A 23,932-nucleotide genomic window follows, 5' to 3' on the forward strand; every position below is an offset into this window, starting at 1 on the left:
CTTCGAAGAAACTATTTCCCACGTTCGTTTTGAAACCAAGGGTATTTTTCACGGACACTTCTGTAAGTTGAGGGGATCTGCCGAGCTCTGCGGTCTAAAAATCGACCTGCTTTCACGTGTGTACCGACCTGTGTATAATAGATCGCTTTCCAGGAAAGCGCTTCGACTGCACGTCCTAAAGAAATTTGGCACGCTGTACATTTAAAGCAAATCCCCACACACACCAAGAACCTGGGAACTGTAGTTTAACCCTCGCAGAGCGACAAGTAGCAATAGCATTAACAATCTACGCTTCTCAGGGTATCATTCTTGGGGTAGCTGGGTGTGTTTTACATGCATTGCGTGTATGCAGTCTAGGACGACCAATTCTCGCCATTTCTGCAAAATTCTAGATTTAGAATTAAAGCTGGAGAGGGGTGGGGTCTTTCCTTCATTCTTCTGCGGAAAAATATTGAATGTCTCGTGCTTCGGGATTTTGATTCCGGAGTCCAGAGTAAAGAGACTGTAGAAATACAATGTAGGGGGGGGAGTCCCAGGAAACTACTAAATAGAGTCAAATCAAAGGAACGTGTCCTGCATAATCCACCGCCCACAGGGGTGGGGGGTGGGGGTAGTTGTTATTTGGGTGCCACAATTTCATACTGAGTTTCCCACTGGAATTTCCAGGCAGCTTTGTTGTGCTCGGTGATACAAAGACATCTGAGCTGGCCGCAGTATATAAAGTATACCTTACATACACCCACACCCACAAATATTGGAGCGTTGCCCCACTGACTTAATTAATGGGCACATCACACTGTATATCGTCGGTGCGTTTGATAGGGTTTTATTGAGAACATCTTGGATGTAAAAAAAAAAAAAAGGGGGGGAGAAAGGGGGAAATATAAATGAGAAACAGAGAAAATATTCGTGTCCTTTCGTCAGAAAAGAAGGGAGACATACTCTAGAACTACTTGCTCTGCTCATTTGCCTTGAAAGCAAAGCGCCACTGAAGTCTGCGGAACTTACTTCCGAGGAGTATATACGTGCCGAAGATGGGGCTACGTATTCCTGCAGCTCTGAAGACGGTCAGGACAGGGGGCTGTAAAGTCAGAGGCCGTTGGCTGCAGCGTCGCTTCGAATTCTGCCCGCCTGCCTGTCTGTCTGTCCGCTTCGCCCTGGGGATAGCCAGGGCTCCGCAGCGCAGAGGCGCAGCGTCTTAACAAACTCTTGAGTGAGGACAAGCTCGCTGCCATCCCAGGAATTATCTCCCCTCCCAGCCTCCAGAAGAGGGGGAGGGGGAGGGAATACCGGAGTAAATTTTTATTCCTGCTTTTCGCTCCTGTCGATGACATGTCCAGAAAACTGCTGTTTTAAACAGCTCCAGATTGGACGTCCCGACTCCGAATTAAGCTCTTGAGCGTTCAAAGGCACAGGCACCCGAGCCTCTTTAAGGCCTAACGATCTCAGCCATCAGCAGCGGAGAATATATCGGGAGAAAAGAGACCTCCACTCCGGAGATGAAGACTGTCCTCAGCATCTAATTCTGGAAGTTTAGCTCTGTTTCATTTGAGAACTAAACTCCTTTGAATATAGTACGGTTAATAAGCGCAGGATCGGCCCCTGCACGACTCATTCGTGCTTTCTTTCTTTCTTTCTTTCTTTCTTTCTTTCTTTCTTTCTTTCTTTCTCTCTTTCTCTCTCTCTCTCTCTCTCTCTCTCTCTCTCTCTCTCTTTCATCGTTTTAGCTTCCTTCCCTCACAAAATGTAATCTGGCTTTGTTTTCGCACATGTGGTTTATGAAACCCTTCCTTTCCTCCCCGCACCCCAACCCCCTGGCATGTAATTCGATTTTAAACACCGTATTTTAATAGATATTATTTCCCCACCCGTGCAGGCATTGTAAGAAGAGAGACAGATGAACTAAAAAAATAGGTTTCAAATAAAAAAATATGGTGGGGGGGGGGGGAACGACACTACGTGGACCAAAAAGAAGCCCAAGAACTAGAGATGCAACACCTTAATTAATAAAATGCACGTTCATCGTGTCAAGTGTGTGTTGCGAGTCACGAGTATTCATTTGGGGCTCTGCGATTTTAATCGACAGATATAAAAATGCTTGGGAGAAAAGACAGTCTTTTTGAGCCTATGCCTCTGGTAGTGCATTGCTTAGTTAAAGACGACTCCAGATTCCGAATTTTATCTCTCACGCCCCCAGCCCCGTGCCAGACCTTCCTTCTGTAGCAAGATTGTAAATGAAACGCTTTGAAAACGCACCCATTTTTTTGAAGAATAAGAAACTACCTATTTTTTTTTTTAAGGCATGAGAAATTAACTACTCTTGAGGTTCATAAGCGCTACCTAACTTCTAAGGTGAGCAGAGAGGCAAATGACCTGCTTACTGCATTTGTGGGTGGGGGGGGCGGATTTTCCCTAAGTAAAACGATGCTGGAGGATAATTGTATCTTTTCTGTTCAGCACTTTTTCTGTGCCTGGCCATCCCCATCTGGGCTTGTGCGGGGTTGTATCCGAAGCAATAGACACTGTTAGACCCCGGCAAGAAGAGAGGGAAAGCTCTGAGCCGAAAAGAGAGAGTGTTGGTGGGGGGAGGAATACGAGGAGGAGGGCGCGGAAGACTTTTGGGCTTTTGGAAGTGACGTCCCTCCAACCTGGATGAAATTGACTACATCATGTATAAGCCTAAACTGTAATTGACAAGGCTTGGCCAGGCTGCGCTCCATCAATCGCTGATCACAGGGCCTCGAAACGAGCGAGCCGGCGCGTTTGGCTCCCCGATGACTTTCCTACTCTCCACAATTAGAGAGATGTCTCCTCAGCCCCCGCGACACATTAATTTAATGTGTCTTTGGCAAAAGAAAGAACTTGGATTAAGCGGCGTTGGGGAACTGACATCCATCTTTATTCCTTCTTCTCTCTCTCTCTCTCTTTCCATTCTCTCTCCCTCCCAGCTCAAGCTTCTTTTTTTTTTAATTGTCTCTTTAATTGAAACCCAATATGGTAATAGATACCGTGCTCAAATTGAGAAAACGTGTCTTCGGCTACAAGATGGGCGTTAGTTCAGCCGATCCGGCGGGCTCCATCCTGCGCCTGCCTGTCAATTTCCCCCTACTGCTGCCTCTAAGGACAGCAGCCCCTTTCCTCCCACCAGCACCTCCCCCGCGCCGTCGGGTTTTCGCTGTCCTCCAGCTACAGAAGTCTCCTGTTCCTCTCCCCACCGCCCAGCCCAACTTCAGATTATATCTCCTACCCCCTCCCCACCTCCAAAGTTCTGAGGTATCCGTCCATTGCTTAGCAGCGGCTGCCTAACTGGCCGTGCTTCAAAACACCAGCAGCGGTTGACAGCTCATCTGAGCACAGGATCAAATGCCCCCTTTGTTCGGCTCCTCCAGGTGAAGCGAGAAGGAGGAGGTCGACCTCCTCGACTGGTCCCTGCTCCTGGTTGCCATGTTCTTCTTCAGTGCCTGCGATGGGGATACAGCTGGGTGGGAGACACGGCAAGGAAAGAGCATTTCAGACCCCTCGACTTGTCCTCTTCGGCGGAGGGCGCGGGAGAGTCTGTGGGACCGTGACTAGGCTTAGGAGCAACTGTGTGTGCCACGATGGTGACAGGTGATAAGTTACATTCGCCTTCTCTCTCGCGCTCTCTGTCTGCAGCACAAAATCTGGTCGACCTGGTTGTACCGGGTCTACAGGAAACTGAGTCTGTAGACACCGGAGGCCGGGACAAAGCAGCCTCTTGCTTCTGGGATATCTCAGCCCTTAACTGGAAAGTAAGTTGAGTTGGCATGTAAGGTGGGATCAAATGTTTAGGATGGGAGGTCCATCTTCTTGATTTGTGTCTTTGTTTGCGGGCCTGCTATGCTGAGCTTCTTCTAGGCAGAGGTCCCGGTGTCAGAGAGGAGGGCAAAATTCACCCGCAAAGCAACACAGAGGTCCCGCTCCTGAGATCAAATTGCACAAAATCGTGTCCTTCAAGAGCACCATCATTTATAAAGGGGAAGAGGGAAAGAGAAAGAGAGAGAGGGAATATAGGTTTATTTATTTTGTCTCCCGCCTTTCCACCAAAAGGTGCGCAAGGCGATTAACAGTAAAACAGAAAGCAGCAACAAATTAATAAATAACAACCTTGAAGGCAAAAGATCAATAGAGCCAATTCTTTAAAACACGCACAGCCTATCAGATATGGTACACAGTGGTAAACAGACAGACAGATGGATAGGATAAGTTTGAATCGGATCACCATATCACCGGCCAAATAGTAAATTGACCTATCACCGGCCTTCTGATAAAATGAATTGTTGGAATGCTAAATGGTCTCAGAACTTCTGAGGCTGCAGCTTCCTGCTGTCAACCTGAGATGGCCCTTATCCACTCACCCACCATTGGGATTCTCCCCGTAACAGGAGGATATAAGTATTTGGTTATATCCAATTAAGTCTTGCTCAGAGAAGATTCACTCGAAATCACTGGGCGTAATTTAGAGTCCAGTCTAACATTGGTCCATTTATTTGAATGGGACTGCTCTGAGTATTGCTTTAGAGACATAATCATTGACTTCTCTTTCACCCCCTTTTTAATCCTTGTTTTGATTTTGCAAACATTTCTATTGATCCAAGACAAACTTTAGTCTACTAATTTGAGTGGGTCTGCTGGGAGTAGGACTTAGCAACTCAATGTCAATATTAAAAAGAAAGAAAGAAATACAAGTGGAAAGATCAAGGGAAAGTGGATAAAAGGCTAAACGCATCGATACTCATAGGTGCCAACTCCGTGGGGTCCTGGGTGCCCGAGCACCTACAAAATTCCCAATGAATGGGCCAGGCACCCACAAATTTCGATGCCAGAGCCATGCACGTTGCATGGCACCCACGGCCCCGGGGGGCCGGAGTCGTGGCCCCGCGGGGCCAAGTTGGCGCTCCTGTCCTTGTCTATGATGTACCTGACGAGTTCCAATTCCCCTAGTTACTGAGTCTGCAGTTCGACACAGGCTTACATGGGAATAAGTCCCCCTTGAACTCAACGGCACATATTTCTGTGCATACATGTGCAGGGTTCTGTGCTGTAACTCGGACGTAAATGAGGTTATTCCTGAGCAATCGTAAATTATATGGGGTCTAAGAGATATGAGAAGGGAACGCGCCTTCCCTCCAAACGAGCCCTGGCGCGTAAGAAATCCTGGTTTGGTCTCTGTTTCAGGATTACTATTACTACTACTACTTATTTTTAAAGAAAACTTCCCCAAACTCCCGATTAAGATTTCAATTAAGCTTTTAGAACTTGCTTTAAAAAGGTGCGGGGGGGGGGCGGACGGGTAGCGGATGAGAAATTCCCCACTCCATTAGATTTATTCCGGTTGGATTTTATGAATGGGAATGTGGTCATTAATTTCAGTGCAATGAGATCGCATTCACTGGCATGAGCAGACTCGGCAGTCAATCTCACTTAGTTTCTAATTTCACTAGACTTTAGGTTTGGCGTTTTTTTTTTTTTTTGTTTTTTGGCGTGGTTGTTTTTTTATGTGTTTAGAATCGGGGTAAAAAGGGTTTATAATAATCCAGCCACTCTCACAAAATTAGATGGGTGGATTGAGTCCTTTTACCTTTCTGCACGCGCGCCCGCTGCCAGGATCCCTTATTCCGAAAGCGATCGAAACACGGGGGGGGGGGGGCGGGGGAGGAGCCCGATTTAGCCAAAAGTTTAGGATTTTACAGCGCAATCCTATGGCAAGGACTTCAGCGCAGCAGCTGAGTCCCAAGTATGTAAGTTTGTGCTTACAAGATTGAAGGCGCTCGTCTAGTCGATTTCAACCAGAGAGAGCCAAGCGCGCGGCTTGAATCTCTCGCGTTGACATTAACGTGGCTTTAAATTGCTTAACGTTGGCTAGATCCTTCACCAATAAAAATATCAAAATGAAGTGACTGGAGTATGCGGAGGAGGTGGGGGCACACCTCGAAAATAGCCGTAAGCATAAAAATTAAGTAGCAGTCAACATTAGCTAGACTGCCCGGGCAGAAAGCCATATAGCATAGTTCAAAAACGGTTATGAAGTTGTCCAATGCAATATCTAATAATCAATGTAAGGGGAATGATTACAAGGAAGAACTGGGAATGTATGCTAATCCAGATGTTTTTATTGGCACAGGCTGTATTTAGGGGAGCGGGGAGGGTGGGAAAGGGAATTAGAGAGAGGAGAAAGAGAGATCCAGATAGATTATATGCGTAGAGTCCGATGGTTTATGAGGTTTTCGAAAGCGACTGGCGCCATTGCAAGGTCTATAGGCTAAAAATAATGCATCCCCCAGCTAGGCAACTTCGAAAATCGACGCGCTGCTCTCTCTCTCACACACACAATATTCTGACTCTTGCACTAAATTGTCCCGATCAATAATTCAGAGACTGTGTCAAAGGATATGTAAGAGTAAGTTACAGGAAAGCTGGATCGCTTTTTAACACACACACACGTGTGATGTCTTCTTGGGACAGAAACAAACGAGTAACCAAAGGAGCGTCTGGAAGGAACAAACGGAGGAAGTAACCTACGTGAGTTTCTGGCTCCTGCAACCCCAAAACATATGAACAGACTAATATCGCCCAAAGCCCTGCTGGAGCACATCCAAGATCCATCGAGCCCAGTATCCTGTTTCCAAAAGCGGTCAGACAGATGCCTCCTCGTGCTAGCTCACAACCAGCGTTCCGCCTTTGTCCATCCGCAGCGTCTGTGTATTCAAAGACAAGGGCTCCCTAAACATGAAGACTCTATTTAGCTCTCGCGGCTAAGTAGCTGATAGCCCTGCCTTGAGCTCTTGTCTTGCCTATGGGTATATCTAGTCCTTGAAGAGAGGGAACCTGTGGGTTTTACCCAACTCAGAGTAGACCCATTGAAATTAGTTGTTTTGGTTGCATTTATCTACCACCTTTCTCTCCAGTGAGCTCAAGGTAGCATAGATGGTTCTCTCCCCACCCCCCCAATTTAATCCCCTAAACAACCTGTGAGATAGGTTAGGCTGAGAGGTAGTGACTGGCTCAAGGTCACCCAAGGAGCTTTGTGGCCACCTGTCAGTTTGAACCCTGGTCTTCCAGGTCCTGGTTCAACTCTTTAACCACTACACAATGCTGGCTCTGAACCTAAATTAGTCGTGCCTATTAACTTCAATGGGTCTACTCAGAATAGGACTAGAATTCTATACAATTCAGTGGTCCTCCATCAGAACTCTTCCATTGCTCATCCTTGGCTATGATGGGGTTGATGAGAAGCTGGGAGTTCAATAAGTTGGCACAGGACATAGCGTAGCTGGTTAGAGCACCGTGCTGATAATGTCAAGGTTGCAGGTTCAATCCCTGTTTGGGACAGCTGCATATACATGTATTGCAGGGGGTTGGACTGGATGATCCTCAGGGTCATTTCCAACTCTACAATTCTATTAATCTGCAGGGCCAGGTGCTACCAGACCTGATGGCTATGTTCTATCTCCACTGGGGGAGTCAGTGTACTTCTGAATCCCAGTTGCTGGAAACCACAGGAGGGGGGGCGCTCTTGTGCTTGAGTCCTGCTTGGGGATTCCCACAGGCATCTGGTTGGCCACTGTGAGAAAAGAATGCTGGACTTGGTTGGCCTTTGGCCAGATCTAGCAGGGCTTTTTGAAGGAGGATAAGACAAATTCATGCAGGATAAGGTATCAACAGTGACTAGCTATGGTGGCTACATTCCACCTCCATGGTATTCCATGGCCTCTGCGGACTTGTTTGTTGGGAATCACAGATGGGAAGAGCACTGTTTCACTCAAGTCGTGCTTGTGGGCTTTCCAGTTGTTGGCCACTGTAATAACAGGATGCTAGACTAGTTGGGCCACTGGTTGGATTCCCCAGGCTCTTCTTACATCCTTATGTTCCCTTCCCTGCTTTAAGCACGGACAAACATGATTTTATAGAAGCATAGAAGCAGACCTCTAGAGAAAATGGAGTGGTGAGAACAAAGTGATGTTAAAAACCCAGATGATTAGAAGGTCCATCAAAGAGATAATTCACTTGACACAATTAAGATGGCAAATGGGAATCCATGGACAACACCCTTTGGAAAGTTGTCCTCTACAGACCCCTTTGTAGTGAACAGGAACTCTTAGTATCTTTGGCCTGCATTCACTCAGTGTGTCATGTGTCGCTAGGAAGAAGCTCCCACTTATGCCCAGTCATTTGAATGCAAGAAGATCTCCTTGAATTGGACCCAATTAAACGTGTTGTGGACACCTTCAGTTCCATTATGAATTCATTACAGAGCCCAGGAGAGTGGAGGAACAGGACACATTTTCTTGGAAAAGGATTGGGTGGCAGTTCCCTATTAGTTTATTTTACCCCATAATGATTATCTTCTTAACAGCTGCATGCACTCCATCAATAGTTGGTAGAGTGAGAGCCAGTGTGGCATAGTGGCTAGAGTTCGGACTAGAACCTGAGAGACCAAGCTTCACATCCCCATCCTTGCCCATGAAGCTCACTGGTTGACCTTGGGCAAGTCACTGCCTCTCAGCCTAACCTACTTCACATAGTTGTTGTGGAAATTTAATGAGATGTTGGGGTGGGGGACCATTTATGTCACCTTGAGATCATTGAGGAGATCATTGGAGAAAGGGCAGGATATAAATTCAGACTGATCTTTACTCAGAGTAGACCCACTGGCGTTAATAGACCTAAATTGATTGTGTTCATTAATGTCAGCGGCTCTACTCTGCATATGACTAACACTGGATCTATATGTTGTGCTGAATCCAATATCAGACCTACTCAGAACAGACCTATTAACATGAATGAACCTAACTAACTTAGGCCCATTAGTTCCAATGGGTTTACTCTGAGTATGACTTAGGTTGGATACAAGTCATTATTGCAGTGATTCTTTTTTTATTAGTTTTATATTTATACTTTTCAAATTAATACATTTCATTAGTTTTATAATCAATTTAACATTTCAGAATCTGACTTCCTTCCCCCTATTTCTGCGGTTCCTTAAATTTATTTTTTAATATCTTTTGCACATCCAAGTTCATTTAAATAGCTCGTTTAATTATCTACTGTAAATATATACTCTTATAAAACTGCAGGTTATTACAATAATCCTGCTAATGTTTTTATTTGTTTACAATTTATCTGTAAATATTCAATAAACCACTTCCATTCTTTTTATTAAAAGTTTGTTATCTTGATTTCTTATTCTTCCAGTAAGTTTCGCCATCATCATTATTGCAGTGATTCTTACACCCATCTGACAAATAAAATCATGTTTAGTACCGTAAGTATCCCCCAAGATCTCTTGTATTCCGTGCCTAATAAATATGCACTACACATAAGCCAATGCTGAGAAATTAAACAGCTCAATGCACATTTTTTTTTGTATGCAAACAGGGTTAGTAAGACACCTGGGTCACAACTTCCTCTCTGAATAAGCTTCATGGAAATAGGAACATAGGAAGCTGCCATATACAGAGTAAGACCATTGATCCAGTTAGCTCACTGATAGACAGAGCTCCATAGGGCTTCAGAACTAGTCTTTCCTAGTTCTACCTGGAGATGCCATGAACCTTCAGCATGCAAACCAGATGCTCTATCACTGAGCTACAGCACTTCCTCGGAAGAAGTGGAAACCTGTGCAAAACTCATGTCCATCAGCTGCTCAGGGTCCCTAATTCAGTGGTAGAGCATCTGCTTTGCATGTAGAATGCCCCAGGCTCAATCCCTCGCATTTCCAGGTAGGACTTGGAGAGACCCCTGTCTGAAATCTGGAAGCACTGCCACCTGTCTAAAGACATTATTATTTTATTTTCATTTTTATTTATTAAATTTGATTACCGCCCCAATCCCACAGGTCTCAGGGCGGTTAGCAACATAAAAGCACAATGTAAAAACACAAAAGAAATAATAAAAAATATAAACAAGAACAACCCGATAATGCCCCTCCTCCCTGACACATTTTAAAAGGGCAATCAGCCAAAGGCCTGGTTAAAGAGGAACATTTTGCCTGGCACCTAAAGGTGTATAAGGGTGGCGCTGTGGGTTAAACCACAGAGCCTAGGACTTGCCGATCAGAAGGTCAGCGGTTCGAATCCCCATGACGGGGTGAGCTCCCGTTGCTTGGTCCCTGCTCGTGCCAACCTAGCAGTTCGAAAGCACGTCAAAGTGCAAGTAGATAAATAGATACCACTCCAGCAGGAATGTAAATGGTGTTTCCGTGTGCTGCTCTGGTTCACCAGAAGCGGCTTAGTCATGCTGGCCACATGACTCAGAAGCTGTACTCCGGCTCCCTTGGCCAATAAAGCGAGATGAGCGCCGCAACCCCAGAGTCGGTCATGACTGGACCTAATGGTCAGGGGTTCCTTTACCTTTAAAGGTGTATAATAAAAGCACCAGCTGAACCTCCCTGGGGTATACTAGATAGAGGAGAAGCAGGGGGAGCCCGTTTCAAATCTCCACTCTGTCAATGCTGACCTTCTTTCTTAACCTAACTTTTCTACCTGAAGGGGCTGTAGCGCAGTTTGAATGGCTGGTGGGGCTGTCATATATGCTACTCAGAGCTCCTTGCAGGAGGAGGTGGGGTGTAATGGAGGGAAGAGGCCTTGCTGGCTGGCTGCATCTGTTCTGTGCCAGGACTCACCTCCAAATAGCTCCTCTTACTGCCTGTCCCAAGGCCAAGGAACAACACCTGTTGTCACCAGCAGGGTCCATAAAAAATGTGACTTGGAGAAGGCCCAGCCTATTTCAGACATACACAGTTCATGTGTCTTTTACTGCGTGAGACCTTAGGAGACTACTAAAATGTGATCTCCACTTCTGGCCTGCCCCCACCAGCCCCTTGAGCTCAAATGTGTGGCCAACCCATCAGCTTTGGCTGCTGAACACTTAGTATGCATATCCGGGAGAAATTCGGCCGTCTGCGGCAGTTATATCAGATACTATTTACATAGTGCTCTGGAGCATTCAGAGCACTCCACATTATCTTGGTAATTCTTGCAGCAACACTGTCTTATTAGTTTTATTATCCACAAATTGCAGATGTGGAAAGGGAGTGAGAAAAAAAAATTCATGGAGGGGGGTGTATATCAGTTCCCTAGCAACTAGCACACTAGCTCTCATCTCCACCCCGGACCCTCCAGTGGGAGATAAATGCTCTCTCCACATGCCCAGAGACATTTCATTGCATGGTTTTTCCAATGTCAAACCTTCTACAAGGGTGGCAATGGGAATGGAAAGGAGGAAAGCCTTGATTCTAAAATTAAACTCTTTGGATGAATTAATTCTTCCTAGGAAGGCTACAGCTGAATCAGAATTTATCAATGAATTCTGAACACTGAATCAAGACATAGGATTTTTATCACATTGTGTGTCTTCATTAGCTGGCCAGTGCCAGCATATCTGTGGCATCTATGACTATTTCTTGGGAATAGCTCCCAGCCCAACTGCATGTGTTAATACAATCTTCTCAGCAACACTGAGCCAAGTTATCAGCAGTCTGCTACTGTAAAAGGTGTGCCTGTTTAACATATATTTAAACACTTATCACTGAGTGTATTTTTTTCATTTCATTGCCATTTGACTCCAACCTTGCAATCTTCTCATTTACAGCTAAAATCTTGCTCCATGCATCTAACAAAAGTGGGCTCAAGTCTTTAAAAGCTTATGCCATAATAAACTAGTTGGTCTCTAAGGTGTTGCAAGAGTCTGTGCTTTTGCTGCAGGAAACTAAGGTGGCTAGTCCCTCTGGAAATCTTCCTAGGAGGGATAGGGGCTCTCCCCAGGTTAAAGAAATATTTGCCACCAGTTAGTAAACAGGGTTAGTTTTTAGCTAATTGGTGGAGTTGCCTGCTTGCTTAGCACCTGCAAGGTGATGTGAGCAAGTTTTTGAATGGAACTGAAGGAGAACCTGTATGGTGAAATGGTCAGAGTGTTAGACCTGGGAAACCAGGATCAAATCTCCACATTGGGTGCTCTTGAGTCACTGTCTATCAGCCTAATCTAGTCACTGTCTATCAGCCTAATCTACCTCAGAGGTTGTTGTGAGGATAAAAGGGGAAGGGAAAAACCATGTATGCTGCCTCGAGCTCCTTGGAGGGAAATATTATTTGTTTGTTTGCTTGCCTGCTTGTTTATTGACTTCCTTAGTCATTTCCTCTTTCCCCAAGCAACTCAAAGCACCTTACAACTCAAATAAAGGTGACATTTTTTAAAAAGTAGTACTCTATTTAAAATCAACAACAAGTGACCATTGATGGAGACCACTTTATTTTAGCTACCCAAAACGTTTAAATCGACCTGCAGACTCTCAACCTTAGAAGTTCGGCCTCTGCAGTGGCTGTTTTCCTAACCACGGTCAGCTGGGGAGGCGAACCTGACCTCTGCCTGCCCAGAAGTCAAGCGACTCATTCTCCCCCTTGCAAAACGCGAGACCCACAACAAGGCCCGAGGCCCGAGGGTGCTGGAGACCTTTCTACCTTCCTTTCAAAGCTGGTGGCAGCGCGAAAGGGGGCGAGAGAAAGACAATGCGTTTGCGCTCCTGGCCTCTCGCCTTCCCCGCGACGTGTAGAGTTTATGCAGTCCCAAGAGGTGATTAACTAACTCTCCACACCCCCGCCCCCGCAAAAAAAAAAGAACCTTCCTTAATGAGCAGCTGAAAAAGTCTTTCAGAGCTTCCACAAAAGGCGGAGGATGCCGCTTATATGTCAACGCGGGAGGGCACTTAGGAACGCCTCCTCTCCCACCCCCGCAGCCGACTTCTGTCGCAGCCCTCCAAACGGGGGTGAAAGTTTAAGTCGGGAAGGAGCGTGTAATTGCCTGATTGCCGAACCTCACGCGGGGCTCGCCGCATATTTAGGGCGAAAGGGACGCCGACGTCAATTTCACCCTCTCCCCACCGCGGCCAGTGCATTGATGATAAACACCGCCTGCTGCATGTTTTTTCTTCTTCTTTTCTTTCCTGGCGGTGGTTGGGGAAGGCTCTAGAAAGTTCCAAACTAGCTGCTTAGACAACAAGGTCTGACTCCGCATTAGGCTCCCTATGGAAAAGCCGCGCGCCTTTTAGGGTCGTAATAAAGTAAATCGGACCCAACATAAGTCGCGTCCCTTAATTCCCATGGGTGTAACTCTGAGCGGTTACTAGCATTTGAGACAAGCCTCAGATCTCCCTTTCCCCTGAAAGTCACCCCGGGGGGCGGGTGACAGGGTGGTGTAGTGGTTAGAGTGGTGCGCTAGGAGCTGGTAGACCAGAGTTCGAATTCATTCTCTCTCGCTCTCTCTCTCGCACACACCCTGCCGCGACCTTGGGCCGGTTGCAGACTCTCAGCCTAATCTGTCTCACAGAGTTGTTGCAAGGATAAAATGAAGGTTGCGGGACCTGCGTGGGCCGCCTTGAGGTCCTTGCAGGAAAGGTGAATATATAAATGCAAATATCACTTACACAATTCCACATACACGCCCGCACACACTACATACATTTAAACGCGATTCCACATATATTTCAAAAACGGTTAAAAATAACTCCAGGACTGATAGAGGCAGGGGGAAGAGCCCCACTTTAAAACACTTGTTGAGAGAGGAAGGTATTCAGCGGGTCTTCTATTTTTAAGAGAGGGAATGATACTCCTAAAATCACTCCCTACGAAGCGATTTTTTGAAGTATTCTTGTTTTAAATAGCGTTGTTGCCTAAGTAGTTTTAAATCTGGAATCCGGTAGCTGAATCTCCTCCTACGTGGTTTCACTGCAATAGGAGAATAATGAGAAAGACCACCCTCCTGGGCAAAATAAAAGAAGGCGACGCTTTTCAAGCGGCCCAAATATTCGCGGATCAGAGTTAGAGCGGACACCACTAGGCGTGGGAGGAGACGAAGATCCGCGTTGAGAGGAAAGGAAGTGAGGTGTAGTAGTTAGAGCAGGGCTAGCCAACGGTGCCATCCAGCCGTAGTTTGACTCCAATACTCATCAGCCCCAGCCAGCAGGACCAATGGTCAGAGGGGATAGGAGTGGTGATTCAGCAATATCTAAAAGGCATTGCCTTGGCTACTGTTGAATTAGAGGTTCAGGGTTTAGGACTGAGGAGACCTGAATCCCAGTTTCAGCTTTGAAGCTCACCCGGTGCCTTTGGGCTAGCCTAACCTACTTCACAAAGTTGTTGTGAGATTAAAATTGGGAGGGGTAAGCAAGGGATAACCTTGAGCTCCTTCGAGGAAAGGCGCAGGTATAAATAAGTACAGTATGGTTAGCTATGATTTTTCAAGCGCTGGAACACGACCAATCCGAGGCTGCGTACACACTACGCCTGGAATTTATCGAAGTTAGCGCGTTAGGTTTGGACCACAGAGACTTGCAAGTCTGTTCTAGAGCTCACTGGGTGACGTTGGCCAAATATCTCCCCCTTCCACCTCCTTTTGGAAAACCTACTTAACGCCGTTACTGAGCTGATAAAGAGAGGCGGAGGGTGGGTGATGCGGGTCTCTTTGAACTCCTGGGACAGTGAGCCAAAGCTGAAGCTCCTGTATCTCCGTGGCGTGGTGATTAGAGTGTCGGTCTAGGACCTTGGAGACCAGACTTCTAATTCTCGCTCAGCCAGGGTGACCTTGGGACAGTCCCGCGCTCTCAGTCTGACCCACCTCGCAGGGTTGTTGTGAGGATAAAACGAGGAAGGGGAGAGAACTGCGCAGGCCACCTTGAGCTCCTTAGAGGAAAATGAATGTAATAATTTGGAAGCCTGTAGACCAGAGACAGGGGGAATTCGTGGTTCCTCCAGACATCGGGGATCTCTGACTACCATCATTCCCAGGCAGCCAGGAGCAGGATTGCTGGCTCGGCCTCGCCACCGTGGGTGCCCTGTCCCTTCATGGGGAATTTTGTGGGTGCTCGGGCACCCAGGGCCCCAAGGAGTGGGCACCTATGGCCAGGAGAGCAGTCGGGAATGTTGGGATCTGTAGTCCCGACAGCTTCGTCGAAAGCGTTCCTTATCTCTTGACTGCGACAGGTACCCAACGGGCGAGAACACCAGCCAGCCCCTGTCCTTAGAGTTTGGAGAAAGGGCTACGCATTTCTCCGAACCCCTGGATATGCCACAAACTCTGACAGGACACCTCTTAGGAAGCGCTTGACCTTGCTCTGCTCCTGAGGAGGTGGTCCACGAAGGGCAGATCTTCCTTCACAGAAGCGCGCGGGGACACGGGGGGAGGGGGGCGGTCAGCAGCACCTTAACCCTACCGCTGTCCCCCAATAAGGTGAAGAGAACACAGAATAGGAACGCCCCCTCCAGCTCTGGTTAGGAAAATCAACATAGGTTCGATAGCAATGAGTGTAGACAGCTGGATCGACGCCAGGCAGATGTCTCCTTATCGATGCCTCAGGCGTCCTCCCCTCTCCCACACCCTCGCCCTTGAGTTTAAAGGCTGAGCTGTATCTGCCTCCCTCCCTCATCCCTCAGCCACTTTGGTTAGAGACCCAGAGCAAAGGCTTTAGCCTCCCCTGGATGAGGCGAGATGGAGCCTAAGATGGTTGGTCAGAGACTCCAGAGAAGAAATTCCGCGTTATCCTCTTCCCTCCACCGCCCCTTCCTTCTTGTCTCTTTCTCCTCTTTTACTTGTGTTGATTTAGTTCGTCCTCGAGACCTTCCTGCAGTCCAAGGGGGAGAAAAAGCGGGGCTAAAACGTGCACCACCGAGCTCTTTTGGCCAATATTTAACTAAGATGGCTGGGCTGGCCATAGGGTGACTTGGGTCGGCAGGCTGGTTAGGTTTGCTTGCAAATTAATCATCCAGCGCGCAGTCGGCGCCAGTGTAGATTTATCACACGCAGGCGGGGCAGCGGGGCTGGGGGAGGGGGGTAGAATGAGGCTGCCGAGGAGACACAAAGAGCGTTCGCACCTTCTCGCTTTTGATCCTCAGATTAGTGCGGCCTCCCTCCAGAATACGAGTCTCCAGGGGGCTTAGTCTGGGAGGTCACTCGGAATCGACGGAAGTTTGCACACTATTAGGAGGGGAGCGCGGGCGATTTCGCAGGCGGCGTAATCCGTAAACATTCTAGAGGGCCGCAAAGGGTAACGTCGCGGTGTGGGCGTGCGGAGGAAATTAGAGGGTAGGGACCTGTTGGTCTATGCCTCAAGAGTTTTATTCCAGTCACCCCCCCCCCCATCATCATTCGAAAACTGGAAGAAGGAGGAAATCAGACATGATCACCCTTCTGGTAATTCCAGTGTGGAGCCAACAACGGCACACACCCCCTTCAGCAAATCCTATGCATGTTTAAAGTAAGTCCATTCAGGTTTGATAGCGTTGCTTTCCGAGGGAGGCCGTTGTGGCACCTCGTACAGCTTACTCAGAAGTAAGTCCCATTGAATTCAGTGCAGCTTTTCCCTCAAGGAAATCCGGTTAGGATTAGCAGCCAACAGCATTTGTGATGCCCCAACTTTCTGAAGTGGACTCCTTTTTAGCTAATAAAAAGTTATGCCAGAAGGACTTCCTGCTTAAGGTGATACAAGAAACTTCCTTTTTGTTTTGTTTGCTTGCTTTTGCAGGACAGATCTAACTGGGCTTACCAACTCTGGAAGTTTGCTTCCAGTTAAGGGGGCATAGCACTATAACCCTCAATCACTTTGAAACAGAAACAAATCCCACTACAGTATTGGAGGTTTTAAAGCAGAGATTGGATGATCATCTGTCATGGAGGCTTCAGCTGAGATTTCTGCACTGCAGGGGGTTGGACTAGATGACTCGTGGGGTCCCTTACAATTGCAACTGTATTATTCTGTTGAGATTGACATCCAATACACTTTGGGAAGGGTTGAAACCCAGAACACATTTCCTGGGGCCCAATGAACCACGTTGGACTTATTTCTGAGTGAACAACTTTAGGAGAAGAGGTTGACCTGTTTGGAATCCGTCCTCAGCCATCTTCAGCACCCTTGACATCTGCCTTGGATCAGACACTTATGGACTCTGCCTAACCTGTCTCACAGGATTGCTGTGAGGATCAAACCTGACAGGAACTGCTGAGAGAGAGAGAGAGATTCCTATTGTTATCATTATTCTCACAACTCCTTTACAAAATATTTGGAAAGTAGGAAGAGTTTCAGTACAGAATGACTGGCTTCATAGAGATGGTAGGGACCCCAAGGGCCATCTAGTCCAACCCCCTGTAATACAGGAATCACAATTAAAGTACCTGTGACAATAAGGAATGTGAGGGACATCAGGATTCCAAATATTCTTTTGCATGTAAGATTGCTCAGCTTAGAAGCAAATACTGAAGTGTATTATAATTTGCTGAGAAAGTAGGCTGTATGGAAGGGAGAGAGCGTATGGAAAACACCCTGGTACACATCATGCATTTAAAGCACAGACCCTCCACCTAAGAATCGTGGGAACTGTAGTTTACACCACCCTGGCACCCTGAACAAACTATAGTTCCCAGGATTCTGTCCATGTGCGTATGTGGCTTAAATGCATGGTGTGTATGCTGATTTGCTCATCCTTTCAGAACTTTCCTAGGATGGGATGGGGTGGACTAAAAGCTCCTCAGTTGCAAATGTTAAGAGAGAGGGAAGGAGGGGTCTTCGGATGCCCAGACGTCTGTTGGAACCTTGTTGTCCTGTGAGCTAAGGAGAACCGAGAAGTTTCCCAGGACCTTCCACGGGAAGGGAAGGGAGGGAGAATCCTGAGTTTTCCCTGTTTTCTCAGAAGGCCTCAGCCAGCTCAGAGCCCATCAGGAGCTGCGAGGGAGGGAGGATTGTACGCACTGCTATTAACCCACCCACTCCTTTGTGGGACTCTATCCAGAAGGTGGAGAAGAACAAAGTTTTGGACCAGTTTCTAACAGAAGCCGTGAGGAAGCCTCTCTCCCGCTCACTCCGGCCCTTCCCTTCCTGCCCGCCTCTCCCCCTGCACGTCTTTCTCCACAACGAGCTGCAGGCAACTGAGACTAAAATTGCATCCCGGGACACAATTCCCCTGGAAAGTTAGCCCCACTGAAGTCAGTAAACACGTCCCTATAGGGCAGGACTGCATGGAGCTCCGAAACACTCGCTGCGAGCCTCCCCATCTTTTGAGGATCGTGAAAACGCGTGTCTGGCCAAATCCTTCCGTCCTGCTCCCGTGACTCTTCCCCTGAAAAGTATATATTCTCTCTCTCTCCATACCTCACCCGCTTTCCTGTGCTCCTTCCACGGGGACCCGGCCCCAGAGGGAAGGGGAGATATTTTGGGGGAATGCAAAGTGGTACTGGACGCTGCGAGGATTTCACCCTCAACTGGCGCCAAGGGCTCTTAGACATGTGCTCCTTGAGAAACACAAAAAAGCCATGTTGGAGGAGCTAATCGCGTTAGATGTTCCGCTCCTATCTTGCTTACACGATCGCGACGGCCAAAGCCGGCCTCTCCTTCCTCCCTCCCAAACGGCTTGCCTGTCTCCCAAAAACAACACAATCCCTTTTATCTTTCTTCCCTCCCCCAGGAATTGTGAGCGGGAGGGGGATATAGAAAGATCAGGCCGCTCCGATCCACAAATTCCATTGACCCTTTTTAACCATCACCATTCCCAGGGCGTAATTCTTAGATCACCTTTCCCACACAATAAATATGCCGTGTGTGTGTGTGTGTGTGTGTGTGTGTGTGTGTGTTTCATAAGCACAGGCTGTCATTCATTCGCCCACACCAACAATGACCCACAAACGCGTGTACTTTCCCCTTAACGCAGCCGGTTCTGCTGCCACTTTCTCCTCCATCTGCTAAGAGGAGCTATTCCTACACATCTACAAGTAGGAAAACATAGCCAGATAAAGGTAAATAATATATAACCAATCGCTAATCCAAAAATATTTTACAACACTGTCCTCTATTAAATTTTGGGCGCATCCACGAAAGCTTCCCTACGGGTGATCACGTCTATCTGTACCTCCCCCACTCTTAGAAAAGCGCCTTATACTGCGACAGGTCCATCTGCTTCAGTGTTCGTCTGCATTGGCAGCGGCCTCCTTCAGGATTTCAGGCATGGGTCTCTCCCGGTTGTACCTGGAGGTGCGCAGTTTGAACCTGGCATCTTCCTCAGCAAAGCAGGTGTTCCAACAATCGCCCTTTCCTCATGTCCATAGACTTTCAGCTTTAGGACCCCTCGTCTTTTTCTTCCTTCGTTCCCTTGTTCTTCCTCCCGCTTCCCATTCCCCCTTTCTCGTCAGTTGTGTTTATTCGTCACATTTGCACCCTGCCTTTACTCTCCAAGGAGCTCAAGGAGGCGCACGTGGATCTCCCTCTCTTCTCCTTTTCATCCTCAAAACAACCCTGCGCAATAGGTTACTTGAGAGAAAGCGACTGGCCCCCGACACACGCAGCTAAGCTTCGTGGCCCCTGGAGGTTTGAACTCCGATGGACACCCCCCCCCCCAAAAAAAAATCCTAGCTGGTGGTCCTAGCTTTTGAATCCTATAAATTGTAGAGTTGGAAGGGAACCTGCGGGGTCATCTAGTCTAACCCCCGGCAATGCAGGCATCAAAACTAAAGAATCTATGACAGGCGGCCATCCAACTTCTGCTTAAAAACCTCTAAAGAAGGAGAGTCCACAATCACACAAAGGCTCTCTGTCTCTATTCCACTGATCAACCGCCTATATTCTCAGCGATTTTTTTGCACCTCTCCCACGTGCGCCAGTGAACATATAAGGTATATCCACGCCGGGCATTTAAGGTACACCCAACGCACATTTTAAAGCACACGACTTCCCCCAAAGGATCTTGGGAACTGTAGTTTCTCTCTCGCAGAGCGACACTTCTTGACACCCTTGGCAAACTACAGTTCCCATGATGGGGAGGGGACGGTTCACGTCCTTTAAATGTGCATTGGCTGTGCTTCCGACGTCTGCCCCGGACGTCACACACTGCACAAACGCCCCTCTACAACTAAAACGTCATCTCCCGAGCCCCCCCCCCCCCGAGCCCCATAGGCTGGATTTAACTTTTAGCACCCCAACCCGAGGAAGTCGAAGCGCATCCGCACGGCGCCCCGGGCAGCACGCGCGCGCGCCCAAAGCCTCTCGCCCGTGTCCCTTCCGCCTTTTCCCCTAACCAAACACGCCTTCCTGTGAACTGCCAACATTCAGGCTCGTCCGACCGGCTCCCAAAGATAGCCCGGCAGAGACACAGAGACAGAAAGAACCACAGAAAACTAGAGGGGTGGGGTAGAGATCTCCAGGAGGAGCGGCTGGGTCTGGGTCCCTCCTCCACAAAAACCAGACAAGGGGGACCACTGTCCTTTGTGCTTCCGGTCGGAGCCCCCAACCCCTCCTTTCAGCCCAAAGCTCATCCACCCACCATTCAAAAATCCGAGCGCCCCTAACCTTCAGGGAGAGCCAGAAGTGATGTAGTGGTTAGAGTGGCGGACCTGAGAGACAAGGGTTCAAATCCCCGCTGGACCGTGACCCTGAGCTAGTCACTTCCTCTCTCAGCCTAACCTACCTCACGGGGTTGTGGTGGGGATTAAATGAGGAAAGGGAGAAGAACTAGGTATGATCTGGAGCTCTCTGGAGGAAAGCGGGGGGATACAAATGCAGTAAGTGAAATAAGAATAAACTGCCACACACACACCCAGCACACACGTACATAGAGGGGAACTGAGCCGGGATGAAAAGTAACTAATTCCGCGCCAGTATGTCGCTCAACCGCTCTTGGAGGAAGACGAAAATAATTGTTGTTGTTGTTGTTGTTGTTAGGTTGAATCTATGTTAGTATTCCTCAGAGTAGACCCACAAAGGGGCATGGATAATTTAGCCCTGTTCAATTCAATGGGTTTACTTTGAGTAAACGTTACTTGGATACAAACTGACGGCGGCGGAGATGCACATGGGACAAAACTCTTTCTCGTCTTCCAACCCTCTGTCCGCCTCTCTTTCCTTCCTCCACCCCACGTCCTTCCTCTTAAACACACAAAGTCTAGCCGTTCAGACAGTGGGATTTCACAGTTTGCTTTTCGGATGCGCTTATCAAAGAAATGCGGGGGGGGGGGGAGGTGGAGAGAGGAGAGAAGGTGGCACTTCTGATCCCAGAGACTATTGAAATAAATAAATAAATGAAACCAAAGGAAAATAAATATACTGTATTGGGTGAGGCGAAGGAACGAGACGGGCAGGCCCCAAGCTGGTCGTAAATGCGATCGCGGAGGGAGATAGTCCGAAGCTACCCAACCCTTCACCCAGGGAGCGCCCCTCAGCAATTTCTTCCCCCAGGACCAAAAGGCGACAAGATCAGGGAGAGATAGACAGTTCTGCGGGTGAAGCTTATCCTGGAGGCGAGAGGCAAAGAGACCCCTCGAATCCAGAAGCCCATCTATCAAGCCTGTTCCTCTATTCTTTTCTTTTCTTTTCAGAAGTGATCAAAACCGTAACTGGGGGTGTGGATTATAGCAAATGTCAGCCGAGGCGTCATGAAAGCCTCGGTCAGCTACGAACGCCGCTTTCTATCGCTCGCCTGTAGCGCAACAGAGGCGTGCAGACACGACCCGTCCTTCTGCCTGTTTCAGAGGAACCCTGAATACGGCTGCGACAGGATGAACGCGTTCAAAGCGCGTCTCTCTCTCTCTCCAAACCCCCCCCCCCCGTTTTAAAAGAAGCTCATCCTCGGTGCTCGCCCCATCCCATCTTAAAGGGACACCCGCCTTGGGTTTCAACTGGAAACAAGAGGCAAAATTTAAAAGAAGCAAGCCAAAATACTCACGGTGGGCAGAGAGTAACACGTGTGTATGTGTGCACGCGTGTATGTTCCTGCTTCTACAATCCCATCCGGCGGGGGGCGGGGGGCGGCGGAGAGGATCTCGCGCGCGCCAGCACGTGTACCCGGGCGTGGGGTGAGGGTTAGGGACCCATGAGGGCGAGCGGGCATCCAAACCACTCAAACCCTTATAGGCAGTGGGAAAGAAAGAAGATCGGAAAGTTTGTAGTGGGTGTTGGTGGTAATGGGGGGGGGGGAGGAGGAGACGGTGGTTGAGCTTAGGCACGCGTGAGTGGGACGGGGGGGGGGCGCTGAGAGAGAATCAACCCAGCCTTCCCCTCCTCCTTCTCCCACACCCACTTAAACCTCCTAGATCTCAAACCCAGCCTAGGCGCGCATCTTCCCCAGTGGAAGGGAAAGGAGGCGATGAAATGGAAAGCCTCGCCGAGAAAAGTTGATGATAAGTCCAAATTGAAAATGTCCCAAAGCTTGGTCAAGAGAGAGAGAAAGAGAGAGAGAGAGAGAGAGAGAGAGAGAGAGAGAGAGATTTCCCCACCCCCACCCCTCTTGGTTTTCTGACTGCGGCGCTGTCGGCCAACTTGCCTCTTGGAAGCCCCCTAGAGGCCAGACGCGTACACACACTCTCGCCTTTCTCTGTCTCTCGCTCGCTTTCTCCCAATGGCTGCTCTCAGCTCTCTCTCTCTCCTCCTTCCTTCCCTCCGTCCCTCCCTCCCTCGTTCGCTCCCCCCCCCCCTTCCCGCCCGCCCGCCCGCCTCTGATCATGTTGACATATTCGCACGGCACGGAGCGGTGGGGATGCTTTGCTGCAGCGTTACAATTTCCGACACCTTCTTTTTATAACTCGCCTCGGTCCCCCTCCGCTCGACCTGTCAAAACCACGCCTATGGAGCCACACAATTGGTCCGAAAGCGTCAAAGAGCCAATCAAGTATGCGGCAGCTGCCCTGCAACGCCGCACAACACAGCCATTCCATCCCGGCGCAGCCGAGCGCGCTGGCTCAGACACACACGCACTCACACCGGGGATTCTTGGAGCCCAGCGCCGCTTTCGCTCGCTCACTCTCTCCCTCCGTGGCTCCTTCTCTCGCACTCGCTCGCTCTCCCACTCGCTCTCAACACCCCCCTCCTCTCTCTCTCACACACATACATACCCGTCTCTCTCTCTCTCTTCTCTCTGTCTCTCTCTTCCTTGCAGGAACTTGCAGGGGTTGGGAGGGCGTAGAAGAGCGATCAAGGCTCCCCAGTTTTGCAAATCGCTATCGTTAAGGCTTTTTTAAAAATTATTTTTAAAAAAAAAATAATTGAAAGAGGACAGGGGGAAAGAAGGGAGGAGAGATCCGAGGAGGAACGACGGAGACGGGCGGCGGAGATTTTTCTTTTTTCTTTTCTGGAATCCAAACTTTGGCAACGGCGAGCCGCGTGGGGGGAGGGGAAAACGGAAGCTGCATATTCTCTCTCTCTCTCTCTCTCTCTCTCTCTCTCTCTCTCTCTCTCTCTCTCTCTCTCCAACTTTTAGCGCTGCGATAAGCCTGATTAGAAACAAGAGGCTTCCCCCCCCCATTCACAATTTCTCTTCTCTTCTCCTCTCCCTCTCATTCAAGCGCACACACGCACACAAACACACTCCACCTTTCTAGAAGCTTTCGGCGGGGCGTTGAATATAAGGAGGGGGGAAGCATAAGAAAGAGCGGAAGGAAAAAAAAAACCTTCCGATCTCAACGTTTGCAAGAGACCCACCAGAGAAAGAAGGTGACTTCTTCTTTTTCGAGGCGTTCCTTTTCCCTGCACGACCGAACCCTCCTTTCCTCCGTCTCCTTCCCCAGAAGTAGCGGCGAAATCTGGCCGAAGTCCTTGCTGCTGCTGCTGCTGCTTTCTCCACCGCCACCCCTTCCTCTTTCGAAACCGACCATTCTTAACATTATAATTCAATCCTTGTGAAAAAGCGATCGCTGAGGAGGAGGAGAAGGAGAAGGAGAAGGAGCTTCCCAGCCAGGCGCAAAGACACCCTGGCGTGTTCCGGGTGACAAGATGCCTCCTGCTTTCGACTCGGGCGCTGGGACTCTCTGGTGACTCGCCTATGTCACTCTCCGGCACCCCCCGCCCTGGTCGCTCGCCTCCTCTTCGGACGGCCCTCTCGCCTTCCTCCCTCTCTCTCCTCCTCTTCCTCCCTTTCCCTCCTTCTCTCCTTCTTCTGGGAATCGTGGCCCG

General features: G+C 48.7%; 2 long non-coding RNA genes across 3 annotated transcripts in view; both read right to left on the minus strand.

Annotated features, from left to right (window-relative positions):
* Positions 1 to 23,932, minus strand: part of LOC307205137 — an 854,388-nt gene that overhangs the window by 222,997 nt on the left and 607,459 nt on the right. The gene's annotated exons all lie outside the window — the stretch shown is intronic.
* On the minus strand, positions 810 to 23,588 carry LOC307205080. 2 transcript variants are annotated; one of them, XR_013833843.1, is made up of 2 exons: positions 23,462 to 23,588; positions 810 to 3,969 (listed from the first exon to the last, which is right to left on the minus strand). It is a non-coding gene; the product is annotated as an uncharacterized lncRNA (long non-coding RNA). The 2 variants fall into 2 exon arrangements; XR_013833844.1 differs by lacking the exon at positions 23,462 to 23,588 and adding an exon at positions 21,711 to 22,398.

Source organism: Podarcis cretensis (genome assembly GCF_951804945.1).
Source record: "Podarcis cretensis genome assembly, chromosome: 16".
NCBI lineage: Eukaryota > Metazoa > Chordata > Lepidosauria > Squamata > Lacertidae > Podarcis > Podarcis cretensis.